Below are 6,027 nucleotides of genomic sequence, written 5' to 3' on the forward strand. Positions count from 1 at the left end.
ATGAATTTTCATCGTGATTATTTTTCTCTTAATGGATCCTTCGATCGAACGCGGCGTTAAGAAATTCTCGCGAACGAGAGTTACGTAGCAGGAATTCCTTAATATTCTAAGACATCGTGTAACTCGAAAGTCAGGGTTTAACGATCGAAATTTCTTAAAAATTCTGTGGAAAAGTTCGACGTTTCCTTATTATCGATTTGCTGATGTATTATAGCGCGTGTAATCGTAAATCACGTTTCCAACGTACCTTTTCATACCGCTATTCTATTTATGGTAATATTCGGTCGTTACGTTTAACGTACCTTAGTTCTACGTTTTAATGGAAAAGCACGTGAGATATCTTATTCATGGATACGAGAGGGTCAGTAACTGCGGTGTTACGTGTGTTTATTGAGTAAACATTTACACGCAGAGTACCTAATAGATACAGCGAGTCCAAAAACCATCGCGAGGCAAAAGATTGTTACGTAGACTGGTCTGTGACTCGGCTGTTATCAAATCATAAAATATTCTACAAAGTATACCACTATACTTGTGTATCTAACGGGCTCGCTTAGGTTCGTGACTTTCTAATCGTTTTGCACCTATCTACTCCTTTGCTCTATTCTTATCTATGTTGTCGTAGAACCTATCTACGTTCTACTAGACGCCTATCACCGTGCTAATCTGAGTTCTACTTTCAATGCTAATTGGAACTTTACATTGGGAGAAACGTGATGAATCTCTGTCAGGTCTGCTACGAATAAACGATGCGACATTGTTACAATTTCGTACACCCGAACACAGCGAGTAAAGAAATTTCGACAGAACTTTGTAAAACGTTCGATTCTTATACGCAGCTGGATCAACCACCGTACACCTTTACGCTTCTACATCATCGTACGAAACAAAATAACGGAGAGCTGAGGCTTTCTGATAGAAACATTCGGTTTTTAAACGGCTAAATCGACTGTTGCATAGCCTCGTGCATTTATATTAGCACAAGAGACAAAAGAATGTTATAAATCTTTCATGAAACCGATGAAAGAATGTCGGATTACACGAGATTAAGCGATTCCCATTTCCGAGTGCTTGGTTTCTCGCGCGACCGCGCGTGTAACATCCGCGCGTTAGTATGCGTAACGAGGACGAGACAGGTACAGGAAAGCAAGATTCTTCCAGGGTTATAGACCCTCTGGATTACATCGTTCGTAGACTCCGATGACTACGTGGCCGCCAGTCGGAATCGCTGCTACAAAGCACGACCGCTTAAAATTACAATGTCCCCTCTCGTGTTGGCGATTATTTTTACGTTCACACGATTTCGCGGTGTCGTGCAACCGCGGATTTATTAGTACGAAGATGTTACGCCAGATACTACTAGATATTTTATGCGTCAGGGTGAAGGGGTTAATTTCGCAAAAAGGGTAAGCGATATTCTATCGCCAAACAAAATACCAGAGGATGTTTCAATGCGTTACAAGGAAAATGTACCGTTATAGTCCGACAACTTGGAATTTTACAATCTTCCACATTTTTCTAACGTTTCAACCATGTTCCATCCACTGTACGAGCCAATCGGAACGCTCGTTCGTCCAAAAGCTTCGTCCTTCCAGCTTCCGTCCTTCGAACCTATTCACACTGGTAACGGTCGACCGTTAGCGGACCTTGAACACCCGGGATCTACCAGAGCGACTCTCGCGTAATTTACCCGGCGAACGCCGCCGGCGTCGTTCTCGTTAGTTCACCGATCTTGAGAATTAAAGGGGAGAAAGGAGCACCGGGAGAGAAAGAGAAGAGAACGTGAAAGTAAGAGGATCACCAGCTCCGCTACCGTTCTACGATCCGACCAACACACAGCCAACCTACCTCACGCCAGACGGAGAACGATCGATCGATGAATCACGATCGAGGTCGCGAACAACTTCGAACGCGTCGTCGACTTTGCATACGCGGCTTGCATGTCGCCTCTCAATGGTAACTACGTGCTTATTTCTCCTCTGAATGATGCCCACGTCCATTTCGATCCGGTTCCATGTCGTTCGTTCATGTACATATCCTAAACTCGCGATCGGGTGTTCGTACGATTTAACGTAAAGTCCAGAACGAAACTTGATGCAGCAGTTTGGCTAGTAGTTTTAGGAACGAAAAGACTTTGAGCTTTTTTAAAGCTGTATGAAGAGATTTAACTAAAAAATCTCTGAATGGAAAGATAAAAGAGAAATTTTCAATAGTAGAATGCAACCAATGACATTCGTAATCGATGCTGATATAAAAAATAAGAGAAGAGATCATGGAAGCTGGAGGTTACGATCCAAAAATTCCAGGATAATTCAGTTTGCGAAGATAAAACCCGAACGCGTACTTCTTGCCCGGGGAGAGGCAAAAGAAGAAAAGTTTGTTTCGCTGGAACGTGGTATTCGCTCTGTACGTAGCGTCGGTATGATCATCCTCCTTTGAGGGTTATGCAAATTCTGCGGTCCCTTGTCGCCTCAACGGACGGCGATAAAAGCGCCGATCATCGCTCATTTTCTTCGTACGGGCGACATCGACGGATCGACCGGTTCGCGAAGATAGCCGTTGCCACGATGATCGCGTATCGAATGCCTCGATGGCGTTTCGTCGTCAATCGCTTGTTACCTTCATCGGCTAATGTGTCTCGTATCTGCGTCATTGACGCGGAAGAATTCCGAACGGACGTGAGATTTTGTTTTTAGTTTTCTTTGGTACTTCGTGAGACCTGAACATGCATCATTATGCGCGGTAGGCTTGTTTGCTTGACGGTGTGACAAGCATAAGCAAAGAAAAGAATTTTAATTGGGAGTTTCGATAAAATGTGGAAGAAGTTTGTCGGGTAATAAGGTAGCCGACTTTCTCAAGGAAGATGCCGAAAATTAACATGTAAGATCTCTATATGAAAGCATTAGTCTACCTGAAGATTGACAACCATATGTCGTATTGACTCATCTTCGTAATTTCATAGAAATCCACCCCAAGAGCCACGCGTTTGAAGGCGACCACTCGTCGAGAAACAGCCTTCGACCCACGCGTTATCTGTTTCCTCGAATCTGAAAATCGAACTGCTGTGGCAAGTGAAGTGGCAGCTCGGTTGGCGACTTTAATTGGAGGTTCGGCAGCTCGGCTGAAAGAAACGCGAAACGTGTGCCGAGTGAAGATACCGGCGGACGTATGCCCCGTTACCTTTGTCACCGGCTGTCCATCCGCTTCCCTCTCGTTTAGCGTCCGCCACCGGCACAGTGCCACCGAGACTCTGCTAATTGGACGGCAGAAATTCGCCGCGAGAACCAAGCCTGACGAGTAAAAAGTACGCGTGATTGCGACATGGCTTCGGTGCAAGCTTGGCAAACGCGTTCACTGCTTATCGAATTTCTTTTCTCAATGTCTGCACCCAGTATTTGCTGTGCCAGTCATCGGTGCTTTAATTCTTCATGTCTCTCGCACAACGGTGAGAATATTTCCAAACTAATGGCTATTTATTTTTTTCGATCAATAACAATCATCGAAATGGTCGTTCTTTTCGAAGGAAACAGAAGAAACGAATTCTCGAGATAGTATCATCATCGAAACATGGATGATCGCGCTCGGAGGATCGAGGTAACAGAGCGGCAACCATCCACGTGGACGTCCGAGTCAACGGTCGTTAAATTTAATGGGCCCGCTCGTTAATTCCATATACCGACGGTTTCGCGTACGCAATAACAAATTACGCAAACGACCCGCTTCGCTTGGTTCGTTCGCCTCTACTCTCTCGTGGACGTTCGCGAGCATTTTCATAATATCGTTACCCGGTCCGGGGGAACGAGCGTCGTCAATTAAGCGTACGCCGCTTGAAACTCGACCGACCGGCCGAATTTCGCCGACCAAGGGATTAATTTCGACGCATGATTCGCGATAACGTTAGCGTAAGCGCTCGCGCGCGCGCCTCTCGCATCGATTTAAAGATATATCGGGCCGTGTCGATGCATCAACATCGCGGAATATCCCAGAGGTGATAATGTAGATAGGACGACCGGTCCTCTGGCTAATTTGCGACTTTGCCACGTGCATAAATTAATTGTCGCATTATGGCACCTATAAACACGGTATTTACAGCTTTGGTTAGAGGACGTTGTTCGAAGGAACATCGGCCACCATAATTAAAGTACGTAGGCTCACGAGAGTATTCCAACACTTGTAGATATCTTTTACGAGTACATTATGCATGTTATACGAAACGGTTTGAAATTTCATTAGCACCGTTACGAGACCAGTTATCACCAGCGTATCGGTCAAATTTGAAACAAGTCTGAATAGAGAAAAATTAAATGATACGCATCGATGACAAAATGAAAAATCCACCCTATCGTATAGTCAGAGGTGAATGTATTAGGTTGTCGCAAAAGTTTCTTTCGTTTTCTATCGCAACAAGATGAATCGTACATAATTCAATAAAATAATATAAAACAAAAAACGTTGTGCGTCTATTATTTCCTTGTAAAACGAAAGAAACTTTTCCGACAACCTAATACATGTCTATCTATATTCATCTGCTTTCGATCAAATAAAACAATAAAAAAGAAAGTACAGAAGCAAATTAAAAGATTTAATATTATAAAACTACCTAGCTGAACTTATATCTGTATCAAACTCGATCATCGATCTAAACTGAAATTTACCCGAAATTCAAGAACGCTGAATAATTCAACGTTGCTGTTGAACAAGCCAATGAAACAATATTCGCCCAATACTCTGTACGATCCTTTTACCTAGAAACTGCGGCGAGAAAGGAGCTCGGCTTCTCTGTCGTAACGTTGTCACAGAGATCTCCGACAATTACTTAACCCTTGCTCCCCGAGCGGGATTCCTAGATCGACAACGCGAACGGCCAATGTCAAAGGTCGTCGAATAATTGTCTGTCACGACGCGTCCGAAACGGCACGGTTTCGTCACCGTCGACGATTCCTCCGGCTTTCAATGCCTGTTCTACCTCTCGGCCTCCGTGTATCGTACAACGGATCGCGAGTTGCTCTGCGATTTAAGGAGCGTCGCTTTGTCGAGTCGTGACGACGATCGGTTCGATCCCTGGTTGCGACAACCGTTCACAGTCGGTGCAAAAATACGACCGACTCGTTACGTCGATCGCGTCGTTCCCCTCCTAACGATCCTCCATCCAATACCGTTTCGATCGAAAGTGCACAGTCGTTTCTTTCGTTTGAATCTTTGGATCGCGCAGAGGAAGCTTCGATATCCTTGACGTTTTGGATAAGTTCGAACGTAGATTTTGGAAGACGAAATATAAAGGACCAACTTGGTGTAATTTTGTCAAGCGAATTCTGGAAAAAAAAGCAGGTACGTTTGATATCGACGATCGTTTGTTCCAAGCGTAACCATAAACGGGAAATGTTGAAATGAAAACGCAACAGCCGATAAATCTGAGAAAACGAGTGCCATTATCACGTTCGGCACGAGCCGATTCAGCTTTCCAATTTTTCCCCTCGTCTATGACAGAGAATCTCTTTTCCTAACCGGCATTTTCAGCCGGTCGATCGGGCAAGCCTCGTTACGAGCTTCGACTAGCCGTAATCAATTTCATGCATTGATTAATACGAAGTAAATGAATACCTGGGAATCGTTGCGGGGCTTTCGATGGCGCGAGCTCGCGAACCGAGAGATGATTTATCCGGCGTGGGTCGAGGGCTGGCCGGTCGGCGCGCGTAATTATCATACGACAGCCGATTAAAATTGCGGCCGTGCTCGCGTTCAACATCAATTTCAAGCTAATTACATGCATTTTCGTGTCTAGGAGCGACCGGGACAGTGGAAAAATCGGTCGCTACGTGCTCGACCACTGCACTGCTCGAGATCGGTCTACCAACGTTCCTTACCGGATAGATCAGTGTTTCCCAACCGTGATAGACGAACGTTGTTGTGCCAATCACATACATTCTACGTTGGATCATGATCGAGCGACTGAACCGATAGCTATGAGAACTTATCATTCGCAAATTTTAATGGATTTGAAACTTTACATTGTCCAAAGGTAGAACC

General features: G+C 44.7%; 1 protein-coding gene across 1 annotated transcript in view; it reads right to left on the bottom strand.

The window, feature by feature from the left end:
* LOC117238140 (kinetochore protein NDC80 homolog) overlaps positions 1-6,027 on the bottom strand; it is a 152,475-nt gene that overhangs the window by 146,203 nt on the left and 245 nt on the right. The window lies entirely within an intron of this gene.

Source organism: Bombus vosnesenskii, unplaced genomic scaffold (genome assembly GCF_011952255.1).
Source record: "Bombus vosnesenskii isolate JDL3184/JDL3185 unplaced genomic scaffold, Bvos_JDL3184-5_v1.1 scf7180000013436, whole genome shotgun sequence".
In the NCBI taxonomy this organism is placed as follows: domain Eukaryota; kingdom Metazoa; phylum Arthropoda; class Insecta; order Hymenoptera; family Apidae; genus Bombus; species Bombus vosnesenskii.